We start from the raw sequence: 15,994 nt of genomic DNA on the forward strand, positions 1-15,994 counted from the left end.
CCCCCCTGCACTCTACTCCACCCCAACCCCCCCTGCAGTCTACTCCAGCACCACCAAACCCCCCCACTCTGCTCCCCCCACCAAACTCTTCATTCAGTCTGCTCCTCCCCAACCCCCCACTCTGCTCCTCCCTACCCCCAGCAGACAGCTCCCCCCACCACTCTGCCCCCCTGCACTCTACTCCACCCCAACCCCCCGATTCTGCCCCCCACCAAACTCCCCCACTCTGCCCCCCCTGCACTCTACTCCACCCCAACCCCCCCTGCAGTCTACTCCAGCACCACCAAACCCCCCCACTCTGCTCCCCCACCAAACTCTTCATTCAGTCTGCTCCTCCCCAACCCCCCCACTCTGCTCCCCCCACCAAACTCTTCATTCAGTCTGCTCCTCCCCAACCCCCCCCACTCTGCTCCTCCCTACCCCCAGCAGTCAGCTCCCCCCACCAAATACCCCCCCCCACACACACACCCAACTGCCCAGCGGGCTTGTGTGGGACAGGCAGATGCTGCTGCTGCCTTACAAAGTGCAGCGGGGCAGCGTGAGGCGGGTTGGGGGAGGGCTGCCTCGGCTGCGTCCGGTTTGAAAACACTGAGGCTGTGTCTGCACTGGCGCCATCTCGCGCCAAAGCGGCCGCTCTTGCGCGGAAACTTGCTGCCTGTCTACACTGGCCGTGTGTGCTTGCGCAAGGCAACTGACCTTCTCCTGTGTACAACCAGGGCTCCTGGCGCAAGAACTAGGATGCTCCTGCTCAGGAAGAAGCCTCTTGCGCAAGAGCCCTTCCGGCACAGGCCAGTGTGGACAGGTAACAGGAATTTCTTGCGCAAGAAAGGCCGACGGTTAAAACGGCCGTCGGAGTTTATTGCGCAAGAGAGCGTCCACACTGGCACGGATGCTCTTGCGTAAAAGCACATGCCAGTGCAGACGCTCTCTCAGAATCCTAGAACCACAGAGCTGGAAGAGACCTCAGAAGGTCAAGTCCAGCCCCCTGCGCTAGGCAGGACCAATCCCAACTAAATCAACCCGGCCAGGGCTGTGTCAAGCCGACACTTAAACACCTCTAGGGATGGAGACTCCACTGCCTCCCTAGGGAACCCATCCCAGTGTTTCCCCACCCGCCTAGGGAAATAGTTTTTCCTAATATCCAACCTGGACCTCTCCCACCGCAACTTGAGACCTTTGCTCCTTGTTCTGCCATCTGTCACCACTGAGAACAGCCTTTCTGCAGCCTCTTTGGAACCTCCCTTCTTGTGACAAGCTGACTTACCTGTGGGAAGACAGCTTTTATCAGCTAACGCCTCCTCCCTCCTTGCTGCCTCAGACAGGATGTGTAATCGACAGGATTTACCAATAACTTGAGGCTTATTGGTTAATCATGTAGTCCTCTGTACATTGACAGTCCTAGAGAAAACCACTAAATCTGGTGTGGTGAGCTTAGCCCCTAACCCGCCAGCAGCGAGCAATACCGCTGAGCTGATAAGTGCTGGGAAGAGAACAGCTAAAAAGTCAGTGATAACATCTAACTCTAAAATGGTGAGCAATAAATTAAAACAGAAGCTCTTAAATATGAATAAACTGCAACACCCGTGCAAAAGAATATGAACAGAACACCAGGCATTTAGATTTATTTCCAAAGTAAAAGGCTTGAGTATTTCTAGGGTAAAACATACATAAAAACGTGATGTTAAACTCATGTAAGTGATTGCTGGAACATGGATTACAGCAGGGGTTCTCAACATTGGTGATACCACCACCCCCTAAAATGCTAAACCAATTTGTGTGGCCACCCACCCTCACTGCCCTGGGTCGCTTCCTCCCCCCCTTCTCACCAGACTCCTTGCCCTCCTGGGGTTCCTTCATGGCACGTGCAGTCCTTAACGCCCTCCCCCCTGCAGGCTCCTTTCCCTCATCTCTTTCTCCTCTGTGCCTCTTTTCTGCTCCGCATCCACTCTCCCGCTGCCTTGCTGCCTCCTGCAGCTGAGCCACACTCCTGAAGTCCCATGGCCCCGGCCACGCTGTGCGGCTTGCTGGCAGCTGCCTTCCGCCGCCCTGCCGCTCTTCACAGCCCAGGGGAGAGGGGTCACAAGTGAAAAACCCAATCCAGCTGCAACCCCCCCCCCCAAATTGCTCACGACCCCCCTGGGGCTTGCGACCCAGTTTGAGAAACGCTGGATTAGAGACTACAGTAAGAACTTCCAGTCCCCCTTAGCACTGGTGCCTGCAGGACTAACTATTTGCTAGGTGATGCTTAATTTATATCGAAGGCAATAATGCAATGAGCCTGTAAGACAGTACTCGAGCCAAATAAAGACACAAGGCGGAAAAGGCCTTAAGCATAAGTAGTAACTAAAAATAACCCTAGATAATACCGTCTTAAACACTAAAATGCTGTCATGACTGAAGGGGTGACAGGTAGCCACGGGATGCTAGTTCATAGCAGCTGGAAATAAAAGAAAAACAACAACAGCAAATGGTCTGGTAGCACTTTATAGACTAACAAACAATGTAGCTAGGATCATGAGCTTTCGTGGACTCATGATACCATCTACATAAGAACATAGCACCAGGTGCCCTGGAGAGGGTGGACCGAAGACAATGATCAAGCGATTTGTCTCCTGCCATCCTTCTCCAGCCTCTGATGAACAGAGGCCAGGGACACCATTTCTATCCTGTGGCTAATAGCCTTTTATGGACCTGACCTCCATGAAATTATCTAGCTTCTCTTTAAACTCTGTTATAGTCCCAGCCTTCACAGCCTCCTCTGGCAAGGAGTTCCACAGGTTGACTACGCGCTGCGTGAAACACTTTATTAGTTTTAAACCTGCTACCCGTTAATTTCATTTGGTGTCCTCTAGTTCTTCTGTTATGGGAACTAATAAATAACTTTTCTTTATCTGCCCTCTCCACACCACTCATGATTTTATAGACCTCTATCATATCCCCCCTCGGTCTCCTCTTTTCTAAACTGAAAAGTCCCAGTCGCTTTAACCTCTCCTCATATGGGACCCGTTCCAAACCCCTAATCATTTTAGTTGCCCTTTTCTGAACCCTTTCCAAGGCCAAAATATCTTTTTTGAGGTGAGGAGACCACATCTGTACGCAGTGTCAAAGTCAGACAGGACTCTCAGATTTGCCAGACCGCTCTGTTTATTAGCAAAGCTGCTCTGCTAAATGCACTCAGAAAATGTGAGTGCCATACAAGGTTCAAACCCCTTGATTTATACAGTCAAAATTAACAGGATTAAAAGAGGGGCAAAACTTCACATAATTAGTGTGAGGCTAGTCAAGTATCTTCATTTCCACATCAAGCACACAGCAATCCCCTGTCCATGTCTCCTTGGTTATCTCAATTGCTTTCTCCCTAACACCTAATGTTCTTTTTCCTATTAACTCTGGCTAGCACTCTGATCTGCATACCTAGAAACAACATTAACATACTTTTCTTCTTCCTGTTCAGAGAGCAACAGTATTGCTTTCACTTATTCAATTATTACAGCATAATTCATCTCTCTCTTACAGTATAATTCTTTCTACCTTCACAATCCCTCCTTTTGGTCAAGCCATGCCTATGACCAACAATTACTGGGTTCCGTACATTAACCGTTCTTTGTCTCCCTGTTCATCAGTGATATTTAAAATCATCAGATTAGCACTCTGGTGAGGGGTGGCTAGCTGTGTGACATGTCTTGCACAGTTTTGGATACAACAGGAGATTAACTGAAAACATACAAAAATCATTAAGATCCCAAATAGGATAGTCAGGGCTCCCTGAAACAACCAGTTTCCTACCCCAGAGAAATTGGACAAGTTACTTAGCCATTTCCACAGGGAACTTGGCTCTTCGTGGGGAAGGTACGCAATCTGTTCCAAGGGGCTAGCGCGATCTATTACATCATTGGTGTTGTCAGGTATATATACACACACAACATTCTTTGCCAATGAGAGCTCAGGTCCCTCCTTTTGCTGCCAGAACTATAGCCAATGCCTGACGGTTTTGGGGGGTGAAGGGGGAAATCTCGCTCCCCTGGGGTACAGAGCCCCCAGAAGGTTCCGAGGCCGGAGGTCAAATCAGTGAGGCAGGAGAGAAACCTAGAAGGGAAAACTTTATGATGCATGCATGCAGGCTGTCACTTCCAAGAGTGAAGCAGCAGCCCTGACAGACAGATTCAGGTATCCTATATACAGAATGCTTAGACAGTTCAGTTGTGGATTGTTCTTCTTTAACATCTCAAAGTCTCAGCAGAAGCACTCTGAGACTTCTGTTCCCCCCAGGAGTGCTAGAAGTAAGTTTTACAGTACACAAAGCCACATGAGAACTTGAGTGGAGGAGTCTACAAGGCAAACCGTGACAAAGATAAGGGTTTACATGACAAATTGTGACAGACTAGGAGTCTCCATGAATTTGAGAGAGTCATTTGTAAGGGTCTTTGATTAGAGCTAATTTGATTTCTCTCTGTTACAGGGAGAGAGGCCTGGAAAACTTTTTAACCCTTCCAGCAGTTTTCTTTTAGAGAGTTATGATTTCTGCACAGTCCCCCCTTAGACACAATTGGAGTTATTGGATTTTCCCCACAGGGGCCACCTGTCGGATCGCTCCTGTTTCTTTGGCCAGGGCCCTTAAACTGTCTCCAGTTTCATTTGCCATGATTTCAACTACTGCTTGTAAGCTCAGAAGTCTTTTTGCATGATGTATTACTCCCCCAAATGGGATAAAGGAACCACCAATAGTCTCTTCCCAAGCTAAGGGGCTTATGTGATTCACATACCGTTGGGCATCTTACAAGTCCCTTCTTTTTCACCTAAAATGACGGAGGCGTTCTCGTGGGAAGGACTCTAACGCTCAGAATTGTGGGAAGAGTAGGGCCGGATAACAGATACCCGACCAGTTAACTGGCTTTTGTCCCGCAGTGATTCTCACACGGTGATTCTCCTTACGGGGAGTGGTGTTATTTGCATGGCATTGAAAGATTGTACTGTTCTCACTAGGGTGGCTGTAGGGGGAGCATGAGAGTGATTTCATTCTCCGATCTTAGACAACTGCTCCTCCCCAGATTCAGCCCCGTCCCATTCCACACCCAACACCAGTGACCTTTTCCCTCCTCCACACTTATCCATTTAGATACATTGATTCCCACTACTTCCCAAGTGTCATTACTGTTCCATGTCTTGTTAAACGGATGAGGTCCTCCGGTGAGGCCTGGGGAATTAAGTGGGATTGCCAAGACAGGAACCAGCTTGCGAGTGGGCTGGGATGTGGCTGCAGACCCAGCAATTAGAGATATTAAGGGTCTGAGCGATCCATACTTGCTGGTGGATAAAAGAATTGTCATTGTGGATTCCCCAGACCTTAAGACACCAGTGGCGGAGGAACAGGCCCCACCAGAGGCACATGTTGGAGGCAAGACCCTTTTGGTTCTGGCAACCTCAGCTGAGGGAACCGCAGTCACGGTTTTATGTCCACCAGGCAGCAGGCGCTAGGCTCACTACTGCTTCTTCCTGGGCCTTCCTTTTGGTCCTCATCTGCTTCCGGCAACCCTTACGCGAACGTAGGTTGTAAGGTATTGCAGGCTATTCCTCTACGTCTTCTTCTGGAGTAAAAATTGACTCTGCGTGGTCCTGAGGCGATGATTGGTCCGCAGGGGGTGGAGCCTTCTTACACTGCCAAGCCTGTATCCATGCTGGGATGCCGGATAGCTTAACAGCCGTCTGGGTACTGAGCAGCACCTGATGCGGGCCCTTCCACCGGGGTTCCAAGGCGTGTTTGATGGTGGTGTCGTACGTAGACCCAATCATCTGTCTCGAGAGCGTGACAGGCATCAGAGGTGGGTTCCGTCGGCCAGGCAGCTCGAACCTGTGAATGGAAGTGACTTACAGCTTGCATTAGTCCCTTGCAGTACTGAAGGAGTATACTGCAAGTCAAGTTCACGTCTGAGACTGGAGTAATGGTAGCCATTGTTCTCAATTTCAAAAGGACTTAATGTAAGTCTTTGGGATGGGGTGGATTGAATTTCCATAAGAGCCAACGGTAAGGCTGCTGGCCAGCTTAACCCTGTAGAGTCACAAAATTTTTTGCAAGCTTATTTTTTTAATCACACCATTTCATTTTTCAACTGCACCTGCGCTCTGTGGGTGGTAGGGACAGTGCAGCAGGTGTGTGACATGTAACACACGATCCAGGTGCTGAACAAGTGGTCCAGTAAAATGTGTACCCCGGTCACTGGACAGAGTGGCAGGAATTCCTTTTGCAGGCATAATATGATTTAACAAACATTTGGCAACAGACAGTGAATCAGCTTTGCGACAAGGAAAGGCTTCAATCCAACCCGAAAATAAGCATACCATAACCAAAATAAATTCATATCGTTGACACTTAGGCATTTGTACAAAATCAAGCTGCCAATGCAAGAACGGTGCTTGGGGCAGGCCCCAGAACCCTTGAGCTACCTTTACAGGTTTGCCAACATTGTAGCTTTGGCAAGTGGTACAGGCGGTACAGTGGCTGGCTGCAAAACAGCTGAAATGTGGGGCTCACCATCCTGCCTTAGTTACAGCAGAGACCATCCCCTCCTTTCCGACATGCGAAACATCGTGAAGCAGGGCGGCCAGAGAGGGGTAGAGTGAAAAGGGGGCCACAAAGGTACCAGTAGGCGAGCACCGACGGGAATCGGGGTATAGAGAGCAACCCGGGGCGACCCAGGAGTCTTTTTCTGCTCCTGGGGCAGAGTCTTGGAGCAGGGTGAGGTCAGAAAGGGACGGCGGTGGTACAGAAACAGAAAGGGAACCGAGAAACGCACCGGGGGAAGGTTCTATGGCAGCATTACCCTTAGCAACATCAGCATCTGCTGTGGAGTGGCCAGGGCACTTAACAATAGCTAATGCAGATGGGAGTAAAACTGCATCGTACCCAAAGGACTGAAAGTGAACAATCCACTAAGATCAACATACTTCACTGACTACAGTGAAAGACTCTGCCTCACACTATCCAAGAAATTAAGAAACCACCTGATAAGTATTTTATACAAGAAACAGAATACCATCAAGAATGACATTTCTAACTTAGATCGTCTCATCTCAAGACAAACATCCACACCGACTGACACCTTGCAAGACTTTTGTTCCACCAGACAAGAAATCTACTATACACACTTCTATTCCCTACAACAAAGAAAAGACAATAAATTTTCTAACCTGCTCCATACCATTGGCTACAACAGCAACTGCCTCAACCCACCGGATAATATTGTTAACCTCTCCAGCTACAAACTCAATACAGCAGAAGAGTCTGTCTTGTCCCGGGGTCTCTCTTTCTGCCCCACGTCCCCCACAAACTGGATACAATTTTGTGGTGACCTTGAGGCTTTTTTTCGCCGCCTCCGTCTCCGAGAATATTTCCAAACCACCACTGAACATCAATCTGACCTACCAGATCCCCCCTACCAACACCAAAGGAAAAATAATTCTATGTGGACTCCCCCTGACGGTCGGAATTACAATCTGGATTTCTATATACACAGCTTCCGCAACAACGCACAGACTGACATTATTCGCAAACGACAACAAGCGACACACAATCTTAGCCGCGCTGAACACCATGCCATCCAGAGTCTCAAAAACAACCTGGACATTGTAATCAAACCAGCTGACAAAGGGGGTGCTGTGGTCATTATGAATAAGGCCGACTATAACCAGGAGGCAACCAGACAACTCTCGAACACCACATTTTACAAACCTCTCCCCTCTGATCCCACCTTGGACTACCAAAAGAAACTACACTGTCTCCTTAAAAGCCTCCCACAGCTACTCGGGAACAAATCCTCACAGAATCACCTTCTGACCCCCGACCAGGATTGTTCTATCTACTTCCCAAGATCCATAAACCTGGGCACCCCGGACGTCCCATCATCTCTGGTATTGGCACGCTCACTACTGGTCTATCCAGCTATGTAGACACTCTTCTCAAACCCTTCGTAACCAATACCCCCAGCTATCTCCGAGACACCACTGACTTCCTAAGGAAACTACAAAACATCGATAAGCTCCCCAATAATACCATCCTTGCCACCATGGATGTAGAAGCTCTATATACCAACATCCCACATGAAGACGGATTACAAGCAATTAGAAACACTATCCCAGAGGACACTACTGCCAACCTGATAGCAGACCTATGTAACTTTGTTCTCACCCACAATTATTTCCGGTTTGAGAACAACTTATACCTCCAGATCAGCGGCACAGCCATGGGTACACGCATGGCCCCACAGTAAGCTAACATCTTTATGGCTGACCTAGAACAATCTTTCCTCAACTCCCGTCCCCTTTCACCCCTCCTCTACCTACGGTACATCGATGACATCTTTATGATCTGGACACATGGCCAAGAAACACTGGAGATATTCCACAGAGATTTCAACAACCCACACCCCACCATCAACCTCAGCCTGGACCATTCTACACGAGAGATCCACTTCCTGGACACCACCGTACAAATCAACAATGGAAAATTAGACACCACTCTCTACAGAAAACCCACTGACTCATACAGTTACCTACATGCATCCAGCTCCCATCCAGAACACACCACACGATCCATCGTCTATAGCCAAGCCCTTCGATACAACCGCATCTGCTCTAACTCCACTGACAGAGACCAGAAGCTTCAGGATCTCTACCAAGCATTTATAAATCTCAACTACCCACCCAGAGAAACAAAAAAGCAAATTGAAAGAGCCAGACGAATACCTAGAAACCATCTACTTCAAGACAGACCCAAGAAAACCAACAATAGAACACCACTTGTCATCACCTACAACCCCCAACTAAAACCTGTCCAACACATTATCAATAAACTACAGCCAATATTGGAACAGGATACCATACTCAAAGAGGCTCTGGGAGACAGACCCATAATCTCCTATAGACAACCACCTAACCTCAAGATGATTCTTACCAACAACCACAGGACATACCACACTAATACCAACCCTGGTACCTTCCCTTGCAACAAACCCCGTTGCCAGCTTTGTCCACATATTCATTCTGCTGATACCATTATTGGACCTAACCAAGTGAGTTATAAGATCAAGAACACATATTCCTGCGCATCCAGAAATATAATCTACGCTATCATGTGCCGAAAGTGTCCGTCTGCTATGTACATTGGACAAACATCTCAGACACTTCGCCAAAGGATTAATGCCCACAAAACAGATATCAGACAAGATCACAAAGAAAAAACAGTTTCTTGCCACTTTAACCAGAAAGGACACTCTCTAAATGACTTAGCCACCTGCATTCTGCTGCAAAGACCTTTTACATCTGCACTTGAAAGGGAATCCTCTGAACTGTCATTCATGTTAAAATTCGACACTTACCACCAGGGACTTAACAAGACTTTGAACTTTCTCACCCATTACTAAGACAGTTTCCCCAATTATCACCTGTAATACCATTAACTCACAAACATCCCACTCTCCCTACCTTTAATATCAGCAATTCACAGACACTTACCTTCCTTCCTCCCCATTCCCACCCCCCCGCATCCTCCTTCTGTTCTGCAATGTGATTTGTCCTTTTCATATTTGTTCATTTTTTTAATTGTATCCTTTGGTATATATGGTTGTGACTATTTTCTTCCACTATTTGATCTGAGGAAGTGGGTCTGGCCCACGAAAGCTCATCATCTAATAAACCATCTTGTTAGTCTTTAAAGTGCTACATTGTCCTGCATTTTGCTTCAACTACCCCAGACTAACACGGCTACATCTCTATCACTATTCTACATGCAAGGCACTACATTTAGCCGTTTGGAATGGAAATCCATCAACCATATGAAGAAACTTGCATACAGGAGAGCAGCAATGTAGGGGCCATTCTTGATAGGGGCACCAGCAGAGGTAAGGAAACCCCGAGCTTGCCAGAGGGTGCCAAAGTCATGTACAACCCCAAAAGCGTAACGAGAATCAGTATAAATGGTGGCGGAGTGCCCGTCAGCCAGAAAGCAAGCGCGGGTTAGGGCAACTAGTTCAGCGACTTGCGCTGTCACAGAAGGTAACGGCGCAGCTTCTAGGGTTTCAGAGAGCGATACCGCAGCATATCCTGCAAGGAGACGACCTTGGCTATCTCTAAAACAGGAACCGTCAGTGACTAACACAAGGTCGGAGTTAGAGAGGGGGACATCAGAAAGGTCGGGGCGCGGGACGGTGACAGCAGAGACAGCTGCAAGGCAGTCGTGGGGTTCACCGTCATCAGACAGAGGAAGGAGAGTGGCAGGGTTCAACTGAGAACAGCGCTTTATGGTGATATGCGAAGCCGAAAGCAGGAAAAGTTCGTACCTAGTGAGGCGGGCGGAGGAAAGGTGAGCTGTATTACGTTGTAGCAGGAGAGTTTCTATAGAGCGGGGGACCATGAGAGAAAGAGGAGAGCAGAGGACAAGGGACTCAGCCATTTCGACTAGGCGTGCCGCGGCAGCCACAGCACGCAGGCAGGGGGGTAAACCCTGGGCAACAGGGTCCAAGGTGGCAGAGAAATAGGCCACTGGATGATTTTTGTCACCATGCTCCTGAGTAAGAGCCCCAAGTGCACAACCAGATTGCTCGTGGCAGAAAAGAGTAAAAGGCTTAGAGTAGTTAGGTAACCCTAAGGTGGGGGCAGTGAGAAGCACTAGAGAGCCGGTTTCTGAGGCCGATAATGAAGGGGAACAGAGGAGTAGATCATTTACATATTGGACCAATGTGGACCCAGAGGGGAAGACCAGGTCAACGAGGTCTCTGGCTAATGCTTGGGAAAAGTAAGACGGGCTTTCTGTGTACCCCTAGGGAAGCATGGTCCATGTGTACTGCTGCCCCTTGTAAGAAAAGGCAAAAAGATACTGGGACTTAGGGTGAACCGGGACAGAAAAGAAAGCAGAACACAGATCAACAACAGTAAAAGGAGTTGCATCTGGCGGGATAGAAGCCAGAATAGTTGCTGGGTTAGGGACTACAGGAAAGGTGGGTACAACAATGCAGTTAATGGCTTGAAGATCCTGAACAAACAGCCATGATTTCCCATCAGCCTTTCGAACTGGGAGGATAGGGGTGTTACAGCACTGGAACACGGGACAATAATGTCTTGTTCCCGCAGGGTGAATATGACCGGAGCTGAAACCTCTAAATCCCAAAAACCCAGTCCCATGACCCCTTCTCCGACCTCATCCCTGTTCTTGGTACCCTCCCCGTTCCCGGTACTGTCTGCCCTGCCCTGAATAATGCTGTATTTGCAGAGCCATTAGCTTTTGTGAGGACTGCTCCTCTTTCCCTTTTAGAGTGCTGTGGCAATGCTCTGCCACTGCTTGCAATTTGTCCATGGTCTTGGCCTCCCATCCAACACTTATTGGCTTTAACATACTGCCAATAGCAGGTAGGAGGCCATTAACAAACGCATGCGCCAGGGCACCCTGTCCACCCGGTCGCTGTATACCAGAATGTTGCAGAAAAAAAAAAACCGCATCAGTCAGTCGGGTGTGATAGTTCCCTGGGTTCTCTCTCTGTTGCTGTTTACAGCAATGTATGGCCGTCCAGTTGGTTTTTGGAGTCCATACTTGGGGAACGGCCTCATGCAGGCACTTAGCTTGATTCTTACATTTGTTCCAGTAGGCAGCGTCAGGACCAGTGTCTGGTCAATTAGAAGGATGCTCAGTGGTGGGCCAATTTGCTATCAGGAGCCATTTTTTTTTTCTTGCTCGCTAGGGGTTATAAGTAGCTTACACAGTTGCAGGAGGTCTGCTTCAGAGGATTCATAGGCATTGCGCACTAGCAAAAATTCCTCTGCAAATTTGGTAGGGTTTTCCTGGGGCTTTGGAAAACCTTTTACAATTGAGTGGAGCGCCGTGTGGGTCCAGGGTTTATAGCTCCAAGTGGGACCGGTCTGAGTCTTCTCGGAGGACGGGGTAAAGGGAAGCGCTCGGTCTGGTGGTGGGAGAGGAGGTTTCCAATAAAGCTTTTTACTTATAATTAGAATTTTTAAGGGAGGCGAGCTTCGATTCAGTCCATCTAAGATTTGCCTCGTCCCACCACTGCATGAAGCAATCTACCTCTCCTCTAGCCAATTCAGTTTTGGGAAGGCCAAGTTTGTCTTTTAAGACGTCCACTTGGTCTTTGTTCCAAGATCCTAACAGTGGCCACTGAGTTTTGGGATCCCCAGAGTCAATCTAGATCATTTTTCCAGAAATGTACAGGGGTCTGGACCCTTTCTAAAATATATAAACTGAGCCGGGGTCGCTTTAGGGAACTATCCCTGCTTAGACGTCTGCTTACCCATACAGGAGGACTTCATACACCAATCACACAAGGAGAAAATTCGGGTTCGTCAGAGCGGTGCCCAGTGCAACACACAAAAGAAGCCCACAGGCTACTGCCTCAATCGCCCTTGCGTTCACTCCAAGGATTTTATCCAAGGTGCGGTGCGGCTGCAATTGTGCAGATTCCAGTCACACAGACTGCGGGGACAGGAGCCCCTTGGTCAGCCAGTCCCCGGACAGGGATGGCTCCCAGACTCACTCACACCACAGGGAAGACGGATAGACACAGAGACAAGACAGTCCTCAGTCCGGACAAAACATAGAAATAATTACCTGATCAGAGTCCTGATGTTAGATCCCGGGATCCCTACCAGAACAGAGCGGGAACCAACAGGTTCGATGGCGTAGACTTCGCTGTGGTTGTGCACCTTTCCATTCTGGCAGAGAACCGCTCCGGCCAAATGCGCAGGTGCCGGCTACCACGGTCATCCTGCAAGACAGTCAGGGATCACACAGTTCCAGCGAAGACGGTTGCCATCTCGGTGGGACCTCCAAATTGTCAAAGTCAGAAAGGACTCAGATTTGTCAGACCGCTCTCTTTATTAGCAAAGCTGCTCTGCTAAATGCACTCAGAAAATGTGAGTGCCATTCAAGGTTCAAACCCCTTGATTTATACAGTCAAAAGAAAGCCAAAATTAACAGGATTAAAAGAGGGGCAAAACGTCACATAATTAGTGGGAGGCTAGTCAAGTATCTTCATTTCCACATCAAGCACACAGTCCATATCTCCCGTCCATCTCAATTGCTTTCTCCCTAACACCTAATGTTCCTTTTCCTATTAACTCTGGCTAGCACTCTGATCTGCATACCTACAAACAACATTAACATACTTTTCTCCTTCCTGTTCAGAGACCAACAGTATTCCTTTCACTTATTCAATTATTACAGCATAATTCATCTTTCTCTTACAGTATAATCCTTTCTACTTTCTCAACAGTATTCAAGATGTGGGCGTACCATAGTTTTATACAGGGGCAGTAAGATATTCTGGGTCTTATTTTCTATCCCTTTCCTAATAATTCCTAGCATCCTATTTGCCTTTTTAACCGCCGCTGCACACTGTGTGGAAGTTTTCAGAGAACTGTCCACGATAACTCCAAGATCTCTTTCCTGATTTGTCATAGCCAAATTAGCCCCCGTCATACTGTACGTATAGCTGGGGTTATTTTTCCCGATGTGCATTACTTTACACTTATCCATATTACATTTCATTTGCCATTTTGTTGCCCAATCACTCCGTTTGGTGAGATCTTTTTGGAGTCCCTCACAGTCTGCTTCTGTCTTGACGATCCTAAACAGTTTGGTATCATCCGCAAACTTTACCACCTCACTGCTTACCCCTTTCTCCAGATCATTTATGAATAAGTTGAAAAGGATTGGTCCCAGGACTGACCCTTGGGGGACATCACTAGTTACCCGTCTCCATTCTGAAAATTTACCATTTATTCCTACCCTTTGTTTCCTATCTTTTAACCAGTTCTCGATCCAAGAAAGGACCTTCCCTCTTATCCCGTGGCTAAGGAATTTACACAAGAGCCTTTGGTGAGGGACCTTGTCAAAGGCTTTCTGAAAATCTAAGTATACTATATCTACTGGATCCCCCTTGTCTTATCTATTAGAGTTCTCTGAAGGGGTTAACAAACATGCAGACATGATTTCCCTTTACAGAAACCATGTTGACTTTTGTCCAACAAATTATGTTCTTCTACATGCCTCACAATTTTATTCTTTACTATTGTTTCAACTAATTTGCCTGGTACTGAAGTTAGACTTACCGCTCTGTAATTGCCAGGATCGCCTCGAGAGCCCTTTTAAAATATTGGTGTCACGTTGGCTACCTTCCAGTCGTTAGGTACGGAAGCCGATTTAAAGGATAGGTTACAAACCACAGATGATAGCCCAGGAATTTCCCATTTGAGTTCTTTTAGAACTCTTGGATGAATGCCATCCGGTCCTGGAGATTTGTTAACATTAAGTTTTTCTATTTGTTCCAAAACCTCCTCTAATGACACTTCAATCCGGGACAGTTCCTCAGATTCATCCCCCACAAAGGACGGTGCAGATTCAGGAATCTCCCCAACGTCCTCAGCCGTGAAGACTGAAGCAAAGAAATCATTTAGTTTCTCCGCAATGAATTTATCTTCCTTGATTGCTCCTTTTATAGCTCGATCATCTAGGGGACTCACAGGTTTTGTAGCAGGCTTCCTGCTTCTAATGTACTTAAAAAGAAATAACAAAATGTTTTTTGAGTTTTTGGCTAGCTGTTCCTCAAAATCTTTGAGATCCGCAACCTTCGCACAAGGCAGGCAAGTGACCATACGGTTCTCCCGGTCATCACAAACCCAACTATCTATGTTTCTAACGATCAAATCACCCACTACTAACACCTGCCTCTTCCTAACTGGCATTCCCTCCCCATCAGAGATATCCTCAGTGCGAGAGGATACCGCAACATCCTCTGGGAGGAGGGTCCCAACTACGGGATGGTTTCCCTCTGCTCCCATTGAATGCTCTTTTCCCTTGAGACTTTCATCCTCCTTAAGAGCACTGGGGCTCTCAGACTGGAGGTGGGACAGTACTACAGTGTCCCGGAAAGTCTCATCAACATAGCTCTCTGACTCTCTGAGCTCCTCCAGTTCAGCCACTCTGGCCTCCAAAGCCCGAACTCGGTCTCTGAGGGGCAGGAGCTCCTTGCAACGGGTGCACACATACACCACCCACCCACAGGGCAGGTAATCATACATGTTACACTAGACACAATAAACAGGATAGCCCCCACTCTGCTGCTGGGCTTCTGTCTCCATTTTTCTAATGAATAAGTTTAAGTATAAACTGGGATTCTTTTTAAACCTCTGGAATAGAGATTATTCTAAGAGTTATGTTTTAAAGAAGGCCAGAAGTCACTAGTGCCCTCTAACCTCCCTCTCCAAACTCTCCTGTTAGCTGTCCTGGTCGCTGAGTCACAGGCTTATATAGCTCTGGTAGCCCCTCCCCCTGACTGAGGCTCAGCCAATTAACAGAGGCTTCTAGATTTCAAACCTTTAGAAGCTCCTTCAAACAAACAAACCAACCAACCAACCAAACAGACCAAACAGACAAACACAAGCTCAGCACACTGCAAATAACTCCCCCCCCACAAACACACACAAACACACACTCCAGACAGCCACTTACCACAAGGGTCCCGTCGTTACTCCTCTTTTACCTGGAGAACTCCCTCTCCAAACTCTCCTCTTAGCTGTTCCTGGTCTCTGAGTCACAGAGGCTGGTAGGTCGCAGACCTGGCGAGATAGGGGTGTGCGAGGACGGTGTGCGGGTTGGGAAGGAAGCCAACAGGGAGCTGAGAGGTCCCACGTACGGGGGATGGGCAGGAATAAGACACAGGTCAGGGTGAGCTGGGGGGTGTTGCAGGGAGCAAAATGGGGGACTGATAGACCCCATGAATGGAGAAAGGGGCTGGGGGGACATGTTGGTTTGACATTGTGGAGAGGAAGGTTAAAAATATGGTTGAAGCGAGGGAGGGCCCACATGAGGGATAAGATTGGCTGGGGGGTGTTGTAATGCACTGGGGAAGTGAGGGAAAGGAGGTGCCGGATCGGCTGCAGCGCAGATAAGGTAGAAGGAGTGGGGGTGCTGTTAGACTGGGGGTGGGATGGA

At 48.0% G+C, this 15,994-nt stretch overlaps 1 long non-coding RNA gene across 1 annotated transcript; it reads right to left on the reverse strand.

Annotated features, from left to right (window-relative positions):
- Window positions 1–1,594: 1,594 nt before the first annotated feature.
- LOC149524103 (uncharacterized) lies at window positions 1,595–13,381 on the reverse strand. Its single transcript, XR_016349813.1, has 2 exons — window positions 12,611–13,381; window positions 1,595–5,848 (listed from the first exon to the last, which is right to left on the reverse strand). It is a non-coding gene; the product is annotated as an uncharacterized LOC149524103 (long non-coding RNA).
- Window positions 13,382–15,994: the final 2,613 nt, after the last annotated feature.

Source organism: Pelodiscus sinensis, chromosome 6 (genome assembly GCF_052426305.1).
Source record: "Pelodiscus sinensis isolate ZL-2025 chromosome 6, ASM5242630v1, whole genome shotgun sequence".
Taxonomy (NCBI): Eukaryota; Metazoa; Chordata; order Testudines; family Trionychidae; genus Pelodiscus; species Pelodiscus sinensis.